The 11,939-nt window shown below is 39.6% G+C and overlaps 2 long non-coding RNA genes across 6 annotated transcripts; one reads left to right on the top strand and one right to left on the bottom strand.

The window, feature by feature from the left end:
• Positions 1-20: 20 nt before the first annotated feature.
• Positions 21-11,623, bottom strand: LOC110439413 (uncharacterized). Of its 3 annotated transcripts, XR_002458295.3 has the most exons (7): positions 11,434-11,623; positions 10,413-10,511; positions 8,034-10,253; positions 5,590-5,688; positions 3,398-5,418; positions 473-571; positions 21-299 (listed from the first exon to the last, which is right to left on the bottom strand). It is a non-coding gene; the product is annotated as an uncharacterized lncRNA (long non-coding RNA). The 3 variants fall into 3 exon arrangements; XR_012401767.1 differs by lacking the exons at positions 21-299; positions 473-571; positions 8,034-10,253 and having other exon boundaries at positions 5,140-5,418; XR_012401768.1 differs by lacking the exons at positions 21-299; positions 473-571; positions 8,034-10,253; positions 10,413-10,511 and having other exon boundaries at positions 5,140-5,418.
• LOC103910383 (uncharacterized) lies at positions 3,219-11,201 on the top strand. Of its 3 annotated transcripts, XR_012401781.1 has the most exons (7): positions 3,250-3,399; positions 3,487-3,597; positions 6,726-6,861; positions 7,824-8,035; positions 8,123-8,233; positions 9,608-9,924; positions 10,012-11,201. It is a non-coding gene; the product is annotated as an uncharacterized lncRNA (long non-coding RNA). The 3 variants fall into 3 exon arrangements; XR_012401779.1 differs by lacking the exon at positions 9,608-9,924 and having other exon boundaries at positions 3,219-3,399; XR_012401780.1 differs by lacking the exon at positions 9,608-9,924 and having other exon boundaries at positions 3,241-3,399; positions 3,490-3,597.
• Positions 11,624-11,939: the final 316 nt, after the last annotated feature.

The raw sequence follows: 11,939 nt of genomic DNA, 5'->3' as shown, positions 1-11,939 counted from the left end.
GAGACTCATAAAGACAAGGGTTCAGATCTGACATATATTCTTGTTTTATTGAATCAGATCACACACAGGTCAGCAGTCCAACATCAGTTCCAGCAGGTGTTCAGACATGGAGATCTGTGGCTCTGTGGTAAGAGCGCTGCCCCACGGTTTCAGGGGTTGCTGGTTCAAGGCCAGCCAGAACTCTGCGATATGTGTGAATGGTGAGTGAGTGTGAGGCGCGCCTGAAGAAGGGGGGATACCAGTTCGGTCTCCCCCTGGAGCTTCCGGAGCCGTGCCCAGCAGGGGTTATACTTTACAGCCTGCCAAAAAATTTAAAATGAACTGTATAAAAATTCTGGACCTTCGTCCCTTCCCCACCCGTTTCGGTTACCATCATTTACTTTCTAGAGGAGTAACCCTCCACAAAGCAAATGATGGTAACCGACATGTGCAAGACAAACACACACACAATCACACACATGATCTACATCACCTGTGCAGCAGCAGATGATCATCATCAGTACAGTCAGTGTCTTTCCACACATCTCTGCTTCTGTTCAACAGGCTTACAGTCCACAACACGTCACTGATCCTGTAGAGTCGACACACATTATTACACACACTCAATATCTGATCTAACAATAGACAAATAGACAAATATTACATTTGTATCAAATATTGCGCCCTCCTGTGGAGATTTCTCCGAACTACACTTTTGCAAATCTTGAATCTACTGAATTTAAAATATTCGCCCTCTTGTGGGGATTTTTGTGAACTGCACTGCTGCCGCTCTAAAATAAGGAAAGTTTCTCCCTCCTGTGGAGATATTTCTGAATTACACCACTGCGAATTTGATGAATTCTAAATGTTCGCCCTCGTGTGGTGATTTTGGTGAATGACACCACTGCAAATCTAATAGTATGAATTTAAACATGTCGCCCTCCTGTGGAGATATTTCTGAATTACACCTTTGCAGTTCAGTTGATTTGAAAGATTGTGCTAATGTTTTTCCTGAACTTCAGCACAGCAAATGTAAAGCACTGAGATTTCACCTTCCTGTGGCGCAGCTGTAGTTCTGTGTATTTTCCTCCACTGATGCTGACAACCAGAAACATTTTAATGTGTAAAAGGAAGCAGAAAGTCTTGAGGTCTAAACTAAAAAAAATATTATTATTAAATAGAGACTTATCATCAAATGCTAAATATCACACAGTTTTTATGGGGATCTTCAAATGACAGCGAAGCTTGAGTAAACTGAGGTCATCGTGAGCACAGATCTGCTTCCTGTTGAAGCGAGTCGTTTTCTGTCTTCATCTGTTCCAGGAAAGATCAAAATCTGTTCTTGTTGACTCTATTATTATGATTATTTGAATCAGTTTTTAATCTTTGACATGATTTTGATCAGTGAATGAAGTTAAGCATGACCTAATGTAGTGATGTGTTCAGCTGAAGCGTCTGTGTCTGTCAAATCTCTATTTTCAGGATCTGGGTAATTCTTCAACTACGAGCACTTTTATGTCCTTTGATCAAATATCCAAACATATATATAATTTTGTTCAAATTCCTCTTTCCTTGTCAAACTAACAATCAAACCTACTTAAAAAAATGTAAAACTGAAACAAAATGACGGTAAATAAGAGTGTTTTGTATACATGAAAGGCTTGTATCAATTCAAAGTTAATCGGTGAAGCTATTTTTCATTATTTTCATAATAAACTGTTGAAATGTCATTTCCATCACCACACACATTATTAAAAACATTTAAAAAGTTCTCATCACACATTAAAGTGTAATCACAATGTATGAGTTCATGCTCTATTTCATATACAAATGCAGTTTATTTATTTTCAAATAAGCTCTTAACCAAATTATATTAAGTTTTAGAGTGTGACAGGTGTACAATTTAGCACACAACTAAATTATTTCACTGACAAATGTATAACTATTATTGATATTGTGGAAATATTTGGTTAAACTAGAAACAAAAATGATCTTAGACAATGTTTGACTGCCATCATTTATGTCATTTAGAAATATAAGCTGTATATTGAGATGTGCTGGAATTGACATTTGTTCAGTTCACGATGGAGAAAATGTTTCTCTTCTTATCTAAGTTTGTCCTCTTACAGATCTTAAAACTAGACAAAGTGTTTAAACTTATGAGGCTATGTTACGTTCATTTTGAACAAGTTTTTTTACTCAACTTCACAAGGCTAAAAGTGCTCGTAGTTGAAGAATGGCCCATCTACCAAGCCAGGTCAGAGGTCATGGAGAGCTCTCGAGGGGAACTGGATTCCTGGTGGATTAAAACAACTGATTGCTGAGTTTTTCTATTTTATGTGTAAATTCTCTGTAAAGTAATTTTCTTTGTATGCAGGAGAGATTTTCTGTCTTAGTGTAAGGCAGGGAGATCGGCCAGCAAACTCAATGCCAGTGTGAAGCCCTCCTGCTGCAGAACCATAAACTATCTCCAGTGAATTCTCTTAATTTTATTTAATCTGCGGCTCAGAGTCTTCTCTTGATCTGACACAGCAGTCGTTTTGGTCTCAACTGTTCATTTCCCTCCTAACAATGTCAAAATAATTATTGAAGCATACACTCAATCATCTAATCATTCATGGGTCATTATTTGTGCTCACTTTATATTGAACTTCAGCACAAATGCTTGATTAACAATGTGGAAATATCAAACCAATACGAATGTAATGTGAAACCTGAATATTAGCCTGCAGGTAATTAATGCGCCTCTCATCAATAAAGACACACAGAACTTGTTTGACGAGCTCTTATATTGGGGATGCAGAATGTTTTCATTGCTTACAGATTTAATTGACGCAGACACAAATGATAATTTTACCAACAAAAATATGAACACATTTCCTTTACTAAATGCCTTATAAAGATGACTGGCTGCTTTATTTTTAATCCTATATTGTATTAAGCCGTTCAATAAGTTTTAAATTATGAGTATTTCTGTTGCTGAAAGAAAATGCAATGAGCGGATGTAAAAAATCTTGTGAATTCTGCAAGAGGCATATTTGGTCAGTCTTTCTCCAATAGTATCTGCATGCAGACTTGGATTTGCAAGCTGAGACTGCATATATCAGACTTACAATGTCAGACGCTGCACTCAATGAAGCAAATGACGTCATTGTGAGGGGCGGGGTTTGTATGTGCATTAAAGCGCAGATCCCATTCGCTCCACTAGGTGGAATCAGCGAGCTGCTTTTTTAGTCTGAACAACTTTGACAACAGCAACACAGATCAGCCCAGGTACACCGTTTTACTAACAAGTTGAGCTCCAGTAGCAGATGACAGCTCAGTGCCAGACTCATAATGTCAGTCAACAGCAGATATTACAGCCCGACAGCGAAGAAAAGCCACACCAAGTGCAGAAATGGAGAGTTACGCGACTCACCTGTAAGGGACTTTGCTCTGTTGGTTTAGTTTGTAGTGATGTTGTTGTAGTGTTTGTGTTCAGGCATTGCTCTCTCTCCTCCTCTGCAGCAGTGAAGATACACACGTGTGTCTGTTGTGTTTCTGCTGCACATCTTTCCTCTTTCTGATGCTCCTCCATACACTCCTCCACATCCAGGCGGATTCACAGCTCCAGTAAAGGTATTTATGAGCTCATATTTCCAGTAGAGAGTCCAGAAAGTGTGTTTGTTGTGCTGCTGCTCTGTCGCGTGTATGTTGGGGGAGGGACTTTCTGTAGAAAGCATGTGATTGGCCAGATTTGGTGTAGAGTCATTACTACAGTATGAGGAGACTTTAGAAGTAAATGATGATATTTACAGTGTTAAATTGTGTTTGGTGACATTTAAAGCCCCACAAGCAGCTGTAAGATCATTTGAAACATGTTCATGTGTCTGATTGAAGAATAAGCAGGTTTTTCACATTTTGAATAGTGAAATATAATAATATATTCGCATATGATGCAGTTTACATTTATTTAAAATAATTTACATTTGATATGAATTATTTGTGTTTATTTAGTTTTTTTTTTCAAAATGTGTAGAATGTGGTCATCCTCCCATTGGAGAAAGAAATGTGGGTTTATGTGTGTGGTGATGGTGTAGTGGTCAGAGCACACAGCATGACATCTGAAGCTGTCACAGCATACCTGGGTTCAAATCCAAGCACTGCTGCTGCTTTTTACTGCTGAGATAATCAGAAAAACAACATAGTAATGTTAAGTGTGTGTTCCCACTCTAATTACCTTGCACTTGCAGTGGTGTGAGCCAGACATCGAGGTGGGTTTCGTTCCCAGGCCTCTGTCGTTACCTTGTCCACCGCAATCTTGTGTTCATCCACTAGCCCATCATGGCTTTCAGTCTGTCAGCTGCTGTTTGGGCCACACTGTTTGATTGAATTCCAGCAACTGAAAGTAAAGTAAGCAATAGTTGGATTTGAACCCATGTCTCCTGTATGTCAGGCGGAGGTTCATCCACTGAACCACAGGGCTTGACATCAGGCAGTCGTTGTTTTGTGAGCCAAATTACAAAGAAATATTTGTCAAACCTTGTTCATGATGAAAACAGTGATAAAGCCTCATTCAGACACATTGATCACCATCTAGACTCAGTGGCTCAAGTCATAAACTATTGATCTTTAATCAAGGAGACCCGGGTTCAAACCTCACTATGGCTAATGTCCATCTTGACCTCATTATACTGACCAGGAGCCCCTGATGATGGATGTGAAACCCATGATGGGTAAATAAACACAAGTTCTCTGAGGAAGAGACTCATAAAGACAAGAGTTCAAATCTGACTTGTATCTCGATTTGGTAGAAATGAGATTCGATCCTTCACACTTCTAAATAGCAAACAAATGCTCATCCTTTGAGCCACAGGGTTTGACATTTGCCAAAAGGTTTTTTGTGGCCCAAATTACAAAGAAACATGTGTCAAACCTTGGTCGGTATGAGAATAGTGGTAAAGCCCCAATCTGACCTCTCCTTCACTGTCCAGACTCAGTGGCTCAGGTCTTAAAGTATTGAGCTTTAATCTAGGAGACCCGGGTTCAAACCTCACCATGGCTAATGTCCCACTGAGTTCATTATGTTCATCAAGATGATGGACGCTGATGTGAAACTAATGATGGTTGATGAGTGAATAAACACAAGTTCTCTGAGGAAGAGACTCATAAAGACAAGGGTTCAGATCTGACATATATTCTTGTTTTATTGAATCAGCTCACACACAGGTCAGCAGTCCAACATCAGTTCCAGCAGGTGTTCAGACAGGAGATCTGTGGCTCTGTGGTAAGAGCGCTGCCCCACGGCTTCAGGGGTTGCTGGTATCGGTCCCAGCCAGAACTCTGTGATATGTGTGAATGGTGAGTGAGTGTGAGGCGCGCCTGAAGAAGGGGGGATACCAGTTCGGTCTCCCCCTGGAGCTTCCGGAGCCGTGTCCAGCAGGGGTTATACTTTACAGCCTGCCAAAAAATTTAAAATGAAGTGTATAAAAATTCTGGACCTTCGTCCCTTCCCCACCCGTTTCGGTTACCATCATTTACTTTCTAGAGGAGTGACCCTCCACAAAGCAAATGATGGTAACCGACATGTGCAAGACAAACACGCACACAATCATACATGATCTACATCACCTGTGCAGCAGCAGATGATCATCATCAGTACAGTCAGTGTCTGTCCACACGTCTCTGCTTTTGTTCAACAGGTTTACAGTCCACAACACTTCACTGATCCTGTAGAGTCGACACACAAATACACACATTATTACACACTGAATATCTGATCTAACAATAGACAAATATACAAATATTACATATGTAGGAAATATTGCGCCCTCATGTGGAGATTTCTCTGAACTACACTTTTGCAAATCTTGAATTTACTGAATTTAAAATATTCGCCCTCTTGTGGGGATTTTTGTGAACTGCACTGCTGCTGTTTTAAAATACTGAGAGTTTCTCCCTCCTGTGGAGATATTTCTGAATTGCAGCGCTGCGAATTTGATTAATTTAAAATATTCGCCCTCGTGTGGTGATTTTGCTGAGTTGCACCACTGCAAATCTATTTGAATGAGCTTAAACATGTCGCCCTCCTGTGGAGATATTTCTGAATTACACCTTTCTGTTGATTTGAAAGTTTGTGGTGATGTTTTTCCTGATCTTCAGCTCAGCAAATGTAAAGCACTGAGATTTCACCTTCCTGTGGCGCAGCTGTAGTCATGTTCATTTTCATCCACTGATGCTGACAACCACAAACATTTTCTTGTCTAAAAGGAAGCAGAAAATCTTGAGGTTTAAACAAAAAAAAAAAAAGGAATTATCAATAAATAAAGCAATATAATCGAACGCTAAATATTACACAGTTTTTATGGGGATCTTCAGATGACAGCAAGACAGTAAACTGAGGTCATGGTGAACACAGTTCTGCTACATGTTGAAGCGAGTCGTTTTCTGTCTTCATCCGTTCCAGTAAAGATCTAAATATATTCTGTTGGTGACTTTATTATTGTGATTATTTGAATCAGTTTTTAATCGTTGACATGATTTTGATCAGTGATTGAAGTTAAACATGACCCCGTTTAGTGATGTGTTCAGTCGGAGAGTCTCTGTTTCTGTCAAATCTCTGTTTTCAGGATCTACCAAGCCAGATCAGAGGTCATGGAGAGCGCTTGAGCAGAACTGGATTCCTGATGGATTGGAAACAACTGTTTCCTGAGTTATTCACTGTTTTCTGTGTTAATTCTGTTTAAAGTCATTTTCTTTGTGTGCAGGAGAGACTTTCTGTGTAGCAGCAGCTGCCAGTCTGGATGTAGATTACACCAGTATTAACCAGTTTCCGATTAGACGGCTGAGAGTACAAGAAACAGCCTTGAGGATGAAACAGGTCGTTCCCTGTAGAGCGGCACGGTATTGGAAATATGTCACAATGTGATGTTTAGTTTTCAGTGATTTATACTGTGATAAGAGTACAATTTCACTTGATGACTTGAACGGCTCTGTGTGTACAGAATTGATCATTTTTGATTGATTGGGATGATTCTGTAGATTTATTATGCACAGTATAATTGCTGTGTTTTTGTTATTGTAAGGCAGCGAGATCGGCCAGCAAACTCTATGCGAGTGTCACAGAACGGCAAACTATCTTCAGTAAATTCTCTTAATCTTACTGAATCTTCAGCTCGGAGGCTTCTCTTAATCGGACACACCAGTCGTTTTGGTCTCACCTGTTAATTTCCCTCCTAACAACGTGTGTGTGTGTGTGTGTGTGTGTGTGTGTGTGTGTGTGTGTGTGTGTGTGTGTGTGTGTGTGTGTGTGTGTGTTTAACCACTTTTCACATTTTAAAGCTTAAACTCAAACATCTGATCATTCATAAGGGATTATTTTAGCTCTTTTTATGCAGAAACTCAGGAAAAATTATTGATTAACATTGTGGAAATATCAAACCAATATAAATGTAACATAAAACAATTCCCAAAAGCTGATGACTACATACTTGACATCTAATCTAACTTTTTAGCTTGTGACTTTCTCACTATGATGTTCTTTAATCCAGATCGTCATTTAGCCTGTATGTAATTAATGCACCTCTCATCAATAAACATATTTAATTTATATGACGAGCTTTTATATTGGGGATGCAGAATGTTTTCATTACTTACAGATTTAATTGACCAACAGAATTATGATCATAAATGCTTTATAAAGATGACTGGCTGCTTTTTAAAAGATCATATATTGTAGTAAGCCATTCATTAAGTTTAGAATTATAAGTATTTCTGTTGCTGTATGAAAACACAACGAGTGGATGAAAAAAATCTTGTGAACTCAGCAAAAGGCATTAAAGCGCAGTTTCCATCCGCTCCACTAGGCGGCATCAGCGAGCTGCTCTTTTAGCCTGAACACCTTTGACAACAGCGCCACAGATCATCACAGGTACACCGTTTTACTGGCGTCAAGTTGAGCTCCAGCAGATGACAGCTCAGTGCCAGACTCATAATGTCAGTCAACAGCACATTTTACAGCCCGACAGTGAAGAAAAGCGACACAAAGTGCAGAAATGGAGAGTAACGCGACTCACCTGTAAGTGACTTTGTTTCGGTGGGTTTGTTTGTAGTGATGTTGCTGTAGTGTTTGTGTTCAGGCATTGCTCTCTCTCCTCCTCTGCAGCAGTGAAGATACACACGTGTGTCTGTTGTGTTTCTGCTGCACATCTTTCCTCTTTCTGACGCTCCTCCACACACTCCTCCACATCCAGGCGGATTCACAGCTCCAGTAAAGGTATTTATGAGCTCATATTTCCAGTAGAGAGTCCAGAAAGTGTGTTTGTTGTGCTGCTGCTCTGTCGCGTGTATGTTGGGGGAGGGACTTTCTGTAGAGAGCATGTGATTGGCCAGATTTGGTGTAGAGTCCTCAATACAGTATGAGGAGACTTTAGAGGTAAATGATGATATTTACAGTGTTTAATTGTGTTTAGTGACATTTAAAGCCCCACAAGCAGCTGTAAGATCATTTAAAATATGGTTGATGTGTTTGACTGAAGAATAAGCAGGTTTTTCACATTTTGAACAATGAAATGTAATAATATATTAGCATATGATGTAGTTTGAATGTATTTTGAATTATTTATATTGTAATTTTATTTATATTATAATTTTATATTAATTATTTGTGTTTATTTAGTTTTTTTTTTTTCAAAATGTGTAAATGTGTTCATCCTCACATTGGAGAAAGAAGTGTGTGTTTGTGTGTGTGCTGATGGTGTAGTGGTCAGAGCACACAGCCTGAGATGTGAAGTTCTCACAGCATACCTGGGTTCAAATCTGAGTCCTGTTACTGCTCTTTACTGCTGATCCAAAAACTAAAGTGTTTCTCATAAGTTTTTCACTGATAACTCTCCTTTCTGTAGTTCCTTTGGTTTGATCCACTCAGCGAATGGAGTTTCGTACCCAAGCCTCTACTGTAGTCTCGTTCACATTGACTGTGTGTTGAGCCACTAGCCCATCATGGCTTTCATGCTGCTTGGGCCACTTTGTCTGACTGAATTCCAGCAAATGACAGTAAAGTAAGCAATAGAGGGATTTGAACCCAGGTCTCCTGCATGAAAGCATATTGTTTTATGACTTGAGCCACTGAGAGAGATGATTTCAGAATTCTTAAAATTGGTTTTATTGAGAGTTTTGAGAAAGACAGGATGTAATTTTTAGCAAGTGTGAGATTGGATCCTACAGTATTCTGTACGGCAGTCAAACACTCATCCACTGAGCCACAGGACTTAATTCTTGTAACCTTTTTTCGTGACCCAAATTACAAAGAAATTTATCTCAAACAGCAGTCAGAATCAGGACATATATAAAGCTCCATTCAAACACCAGCTGATCACTCCAGACTCAGTGGCTCAGGTCATAAAGTGTTGAACTTTAATCAAAGAGACCTGGGTTCAAATCTCACTATGGCTAATGTCCAGCTTGAGCTTATTATATTCACCGTCAGTGTCCTGCCCTGATGATGGAAGCTGATGGTGAATATAATGAGCTCAAGCTGGATGATGGACACTGATGTGAAACCCATGATGATTGAGTGAATAAACACAAGTTCTCTGAGGAAGAGACTCATAAAGACAAGAGTTCACATCTGACTTGCATCTTGTTCCAGCAGTAATGGGATTCGATCCTTCAAAGTTCTGTACAACAGATGAACGCTCATCCACTGAACCACAGGGCTTGATTTTGGACATGGTTGTTTTGTGAGACAAAAGACAAAAAAACATGTGTCAACCTTGGTTATGATGAAATTAGTGATAAAACCCCATTCAGATAACATCTCCAACATCAGACTTGGTGGCTCAGGTCATAAAGTGTTGGGCTTTAATCAAGAAGACCCGGGTTCAATCCTCACTGTGGCTAATGTCCAACTCCAGCTCATTATATTCACCATCCTGATGATGGACGCTGGTGTGAAACTCATGATGGGCGAGTCAATAAACACAAGTTCTCTGAGGAAGAGACTCATAAAGACAACAGTTCACATCTGACTTTTATCTTGTTTTATTGAATCAGCTCACACACAGGTCAGCAGTCAAACATCAGTTCCAGCAAGTGTTCAGTCAGGAGATCTGTGGCTCTGTGGTAAGAGCGCTGCCCCACGGCTTCAGGGGTTGCTGGTATCGGTCCCAGCCAGAACTCTGCGATATGTGTGAATGGTGAGTGAGTGTAAGGCGCGCCTGAAGAAGGGGGGATACCAGTTCGGTCTCCCCCTGGAGCTTCCGGAGCCGTGTCCAGCAGGGGTTATACTTTACAGCCTGCCAAAAAATTAAAAATGAACTGTATAAAAATTCTGGACCTTCGTCCCTTCCCCACCCGTTTCGGTTACCATCATTTACTTTCTAGAGGAGTGACCCTCCACAAAGCAAATGATGGTAACCGACATGTGCAAGACACACACACATGATCTACATCACCTGTGCAGCAGCAGATGATTATCATCAGTACAGTCAGTGTCTGTCCACACGTCTCTGCTTCTGTTCAACAGGCTTACAGTCCACAACACGTCACTGATCCTGTAGAGTCGACACACAAATACACACATTATTACACACTGAACATCTGATCTAACAATAGACAAAAATTACAGATGTAGGAAATATTGCGCCCTGTCCTGTGGAGATATTTCTGAATTACACCTTCGATAATGTAATGAATTTAAAATTTTCGCCCTCGTGTGGTGATGTTGGTGAATTACACAACTGCAAATCTAACTGAATTCATTTCAGCTTTTCGCCCTCCTGTGGAGATATTTCTGCATTACACACTTGCTAATCTAATAGATTTGTCAGAGTCTGTCCACACACACACACACACACAGCTCTGCTTTACACTCCACAACACATCAGTTATTCTGTAGAGACATTCAGACATGACTAGACTCACTACATGTCTTAAAGTCAATGATAATTCAGAAATACCTCTGTTAATATCTCGTATAAAACATGCAACATCAGACAGAGAGATGGTATATTGCAGTAATGCTCCATCAGTCACTGTTATTCATCTACTGTTGTTCTCTGTTTACTTCTGATGAAGCTTTAATTAAATGACTCTTACAGGCCACAGAACTGACATATAAACACTGAACAGAAACAAAAACACTATTTCCCTCCTTCAGTAAGTGTGTTTGATGCTTGTCTGCTGTGTGTGTGTTAATAACATGTGCAGATTTCCATCATTAAAGTCAATTTCTGTCCACTAAACCCAGACTGAGCACTCTTAATCTGTCAGACCAAAAAAACATCACAACAAGAGATTACAGAGACAACAAACTCCAGCAAACATGAGTCTACTGAGCTGCTACAGCACTGCAGTATCAGCACAGACTAATATTGATGCTCTAATATGAGCGTGTGGCTCATTCTGATGTAAATACCACAGTAAAAGTGGCAGGTAATATCTCCAGATCACTGTTGACAGGATAAATTCACTTACTCAGAGGTGAATCACGTTGACAAGCTGGATTCCTCCATTTTACCAGTCTGCCTGTCAGATTAATGTGCAGATGAGCAGGAAAATGAGCTGTTTCAGAGTCATTATTGTACTTATTCTGCAGGATCTGCATGTGTTGTTGTTTTCATCAAACGTCATGTCCTCCGTCATTGAGAGGTGTCAGATTAAAGGTGAAACCCGCTCTCGCCGCCTTGTGGAGCGGAGGACAAACTGCACTTTTGCTTTAGTGGATTAATTATTTGGATACTAATGAAGTCATAAACTGCACTTTTATATAAGTTCCTTCATATCATGTTTCATATAATGTCTGACACTATTTAAATAAATTAAATGTCTAAATATATGGCGCAAATCAGCTCACTCTTACTTTCTTGATCTTTCTTTCCAACAACAAAGAAATCTCCCGAGATAATGACACCATGCAGAGAATAATGTTTGATATGTATATATAAATATATGTATGTATTTATTAATATAGTCATTGTTTG

This window comes from Danio rerio, chromosome 4 (assembly GCF_049306965.1).
Source record: "Danio rerio strain Tuebingen ecotype United States chromosome 4, GRCz12tu, whole genome shotgun sequence".
NCBI lineage: Eukaryota > Metazoa > Chordata > Actinopteri > Cypriniformes > Danionidae > Danio > Danio rerio.
This window is presented reverse-complemented; position numbering and strand designations above follow the sequence as displayed.